This window comes from Olea europaea, chromosome 1, assembly GCF_002742605.1.
Source record: "Olea europaea var. sylvestris chromosome 1, O_europaea_v1, whole genome shotgun sequence".
Lineage (NCBI taxonomy): Eukaryota > Viridiplantae > Streptophyta > Magnoliopsida > Lamiales > Oleaceae > Olea > Olea europaea.
The window spans coordinates 16,831,288-16,836,136 of record NC_036237.1 but is presented as its reverse complement, the minus strand read 5'-3'; the positions used below and the strand labels follow the sequence as shown (position 1 = coordinate 16,836,136).

General features: G+C 34.7%; 1 long non-coding RNA gene across 1 annotated transcript; it reads right to left on the bottom strand.

Annotated features, from left to right (window-relative positions):
- Positions 1-308: 308 nt before the first annotated feature.
- LOC111395861 lies at positions 309-3,893 on the bottom strand. Its single transcript, XR_002702882.1, has 4 exons — positions 2,192-3,893; positions 1,924-2,088; positions 1,743-1,820; positions 309-585 (listed from the first exon to the last, which is right to left on the bottom strand). It is a non-coding gene; the product is annotated as an uncharacterized LOC111395861 (long non-coding RNA).
- Between the last annotated feature and the right edge of the window lie 956 nt (positions 3,894-4,849).

Sequence of the window (4,849 nt, the reverse complement as noted above, 5' to 3'; positions counted from 1 at the left end):
TAGCATAATCCTAATAATAAAGTTGGAATTTCACACATTGTATGTAGATGTTAACGGTGCTAGCACTTCAATACGATTGCATTTTGAACTAAATGTCTCTCGTGCAGAGTCGGAGTCTAATGAATTCGTAGACACGTGTAGAGTCGAAGTTTGCACCTGACGAATTCACGAACACTAAGACTAGAATGTTCGTCAAAGCTAGACGAACACCAAAGTACTCCATAGAAGTTAAAGACTAAAGAGTCAACCCAACAATGTTGGAGGAGGAATCATTTTCGTTAGAAAATTAATCTGTCAGCTAACATAACAAGAATTTTAAGTCATGTCAACTAGACCTCCAAAATGTGAGCCACGCCGAATGTACATCCTTAATCTTACCCCTCTCCTTACTCCAAAAATGTCACTAAGCCACAGCAATTAGTACAGAATAAAAGAGAAAAGCTTTAGTTTGGGAAAACAAGATTTGGCTCAGGATTGCCCATTTTTATTAATTCCAGGGTTTTTCTAAATTTGAAAGTTACCACGTAAGACCATGTATGGGAGCTGATGTCTGCCCAGTGTCGGAAGGTCTAGGAAGTTGGTGACCTAATGTAATCAAAACAAATGTAGGATTTAAGTCAGAAACATACGTAGGATTAAAGTCAGAGAAATTTCATGTAAACACTTTGAACAATGAAATAATATTTCCAAGAAAGTTCCATAACAATTTAATCCCTTTTACATGCGTGTTTCAGCAGGCCATCCGCATTCACACAGACCCTCTGAAAGAGAGAATATTTTTTTTTCTATGTGTTCCATCGTTAAAATTTCATGGAAATTTTGAGGCATAAAATCCTGAACTTCCCATTCTCATGATTCACAAACAAACACAGACCAAACCCAAAATTTCTTATGTAATAATCTGACACTGTCAAAGTTAACCTAATCCCTTAGGTATACTATATAAACACCAGCATGTTGCGATGACAAGAGAAATCATATAAGCTTATGTTCTCCACCCCCCGAAAAAAATTAGAAGTGTCATTTATTTCGACATGGAGTTGACACAAGCAAACATCATTTCATCCTTGATCGTTTTACTAAATAGAATTCTTTGTTGGGACATTGAGAAATTCTTTTCAAGAGTCCATTTCTTTCTCCAAACTCTTCCAGAGTTTTTATCCGCCAAATGGAACTTTTGGAGGAAATCCAAAGCATTTAACAGTGAACAATCAAACAAAGAATCAAGAATTCCCGAGACCTCAAACAGCGAAAACTTTCACATTGCAGAGCTTAATATGGTGATGAATAGGCTGAATATAGTGTGTGCAGAAGATGGAGAGACGAATATTGGTTTAGATGAGTTTTCAGAACTATTTGATGAAGAACCAAGTTTGCAAGAAGTTATGGAAACTTTCGATGTTTTCGATGTAAATAAAGATGGTTTCATAGATGCTAATGAGCTGCAGAGAGTTATGTGCAGCCTTGACCTAAAGGAAGGGTGTGAATTGGAAGAATGCAGAAGGATGATTAGAGCTTTTGATGAAAATGGCGATGGTCTTATCGATTTTAATGAGTTTATGAAACTCATGGAGAAAAGCTTTTGTTAAAGGCTAATTCACCATCCCCTTTCGCCATTTGGCATTGCAAATGAAATTGACTAGTATATATCAGTATTTACCTATTTTGTTGGTCAGGAAGTCATGTTTGCCGTTTTATAATAAAAAATAGATGGATCTTTAAGAAACTTGGAATAAACATACCTAGACTCAAAAATGCATTTGAGCATTATCCTCGAATCTTGCCAATTGATGGATGTAATAAAAGCATATATCCAGATGCTACAACATTTACATAGAATACAAATTAGTAGTCCAGAACATCCTCTTGCAATTAGTTAAAAAGGTAAATGCATCGGTAAAATAAAAAATAATAGATTCATACAGTGCTACTTAATGAGGAGTTTGAATTCATGTTGAGACTTTGCACGGGTGTTCTTCAACATCAACATACTTGATCAAATATGGTTATTGAGGGGACATATAAGTAACTCCAGTCATATCCCATCACCAACTCAATACCCAAAGGATCAATATCCTTAACTTCAATCTACAAGAGGGAAAAAAAAAAAAAAAAAAAAAATTAATTTCAACAGAATGTGAAACTCAACAAATATAAGAATTAACAATAGTCACGTATTTAAAATGTTTACATCAGGTTTGAAAAAAACTCCCTCCTCCAGCATGGCTACCGATGGATGCTTCTCTGCCAGTCCAGTTCATGATGCAGGGCCACCATCGATGAAGTCTTGTGCAAATGTTCCATTCAGACTCAGAACTGACTCGTACTACTCGATATGTAATCAAAAAACATTTCATATGGTAGTGACCAGCCCTATTTCAGTCCTTTCCTAATTGATGATAGTGTGGTCTTGAACATCTTCTTTTCTCCATAAAATCATCTCCATTACATTGAAATTTTCAACAAGAGCAAAAATAGATTTGTTAACCATTTTCTTTTATGAGTTACATACAAGTAAGATGCAAACAGGTATAAAATGCCTATTTTCACGGCATCATAGTCAGATGCACCGTCTACGCCGATTAAAACATCTTTCACACCAGCATTTTTTAAAATCCAAAATTTCTAGTATGCGATGCTGAAATTTGAAGATCTTTTTCCATACTTCTTCCCGTCATAATCTCCGATTGATTCTAGACCGATGACAAAGTATAATTCTGGCAAAGAAAATTTGATGTATCTGTCGGTAATCTTGAACCACATTATCTCTTTATTCGGTTGCTTAACCTTACTCATCAATACATAGTCTATCAACTAAGGCTGAAATGAGATTCATTAAATTTAATATAGTATGAAATTCTTGTATCTTTAAAACTATCCCTTGTTCCTTAATCAGGTTATGTACCAATTCATGATGAAGTTGGTGGTAGAACAAATGGCTATTTTCCTCAGAAACCAGTTGGCTGAGGAGATGATATATTGCCAACCACGCAATGAAAAGTTGAAAAGACATAAAAACAAATAAAAAATGGATCTTTAAACTAATTTCGGAAAGAACAAATATTAAATCAAATAACTGGAGAATCGATAAAATAATTAAAACCTAAATACATAGAATTGAACAAGAAGCCACAATGTTTCTTCGAAAAACAATACAAGTACAATTGCAACTTGAACGCAAGAAAATCTAAAAATTAGAATAAAGCAACATCCCAACAAGCAGCCCTATTACAGAAGGATCAGAAATAATGCATAGAAGAGAAGTATTACACATATTCACATAGTTCAACGTAAATTGATGCCAAGTAGAGGAAAACCCATATAGAATATAGCGTAATTCAAAAAGTTAAGGGATTAACAAATAAGTAAGAACATATTGAAGCCACCCCCAATGTAAAATTACATGGTAAACAGTGCCTAATCAACGTACAAATTAAACAATGCCCTAGATAAAAAGTAACGGGATTAAACACATATACGTCTATGTATAGCGTATTACCTTCTTGGAATTCGAATTCCTAACAGACCCGAAGCCAAATATTGTTTCCCATTCGTGGCCAAGATTTTTGTTGGCTTGAAAATCGTTTCCTTTTATTATTTTTCCGAATTGAATCATTTTCCTTCAATTTCAATTGACAGTCGACGCTTCTAGTTAACGCCATTGAAATTTTTTGGAGCGTTGGGTGGGATTAGGGTTTTATAGGCGAGAATCCTAAAAGAAATGCAATATACTGAAATCTAATGATTAAATCTTCGGAATATCCTCTCGTTGAGAAGGTAAAGATTATGGTGAAAGGAATGAGAGGTGTCCTTTCATTACAACGGTGGGTAAATATTAATTTGAATTTCAGAAACAATAAAACTATCAAACAGAAAATTTGGACAGAATTTTGGTGACAGGCCCATGCTGGCCAAATTTTCTGTCACTCCAGCAAGAATATTTCAAAAATGAAAAATTATATATATTAATAAAATGGACCAACACACAACTCGGTTCACAATCCCCTCACATTGAGGGAGCTACCGATTAAAAAAATGGGCATGGACCCCCTCTACAGAGAGGGGACTGTAAGTGTACAGCACCAAAAGGTGTTGTACAAGTAGGTTAACCCCAATAAAATTCATATTTAGAATCATGATTTGCATAAATTTTCTCCGCAAATCCATTACACCCACGATCTTGCTTTCTTCTGAAATTCTAAACTTACATATCATATCTTGTATTTTAATTGTAATGTCTCTTGTGAGTGAATTGTCCAAATGATCATTGAACTTTGCAAAAAAAATTTACAGGATAATTGAATTTTAAAAATTACCCAATTCATCATTGAACTTTGTAAAAGATTTCCACGGAATCACTAAACTTTAAAAATCAAGTCATTCATTATTAAATTTTGCAAAAAGTTTCCACATAGTCACTAAACTTTGCAAAAGTTTTGTGGAAACCTTTTGCAAAGTTCAGTGATGAATTGGATGATTTTTAAAGTTCAGTGACCTCGTGAAATTTTTTTGTTAAGTTTAGTGATGAATTAGATAATTTTTAAAGTTCAAAGACCCGTGAAAACCTTTTTCAAAGTTCAGTGACTATTTGAATAATTCACTCGTCTCTTGTCTATTGGTTATGCGCGATGAATAGCAAAGGTGATGGTGGCACGTGTTGGAGCTGGTGGTGGTCTGGTTGTTTTTTAAATAGTGGAAATGGAATGTAAAAGATGGTGATATTGGTGGGTGGTGATTCAACCGTGACGACAGTGTAACGTTGAATGTTACAAGTGGTGGTGGTGGTGACAGCGACGATGTTGACTGCAGCAATGGCTCGCGGTGGTGGTGTAACAATAGTTATTAAAAG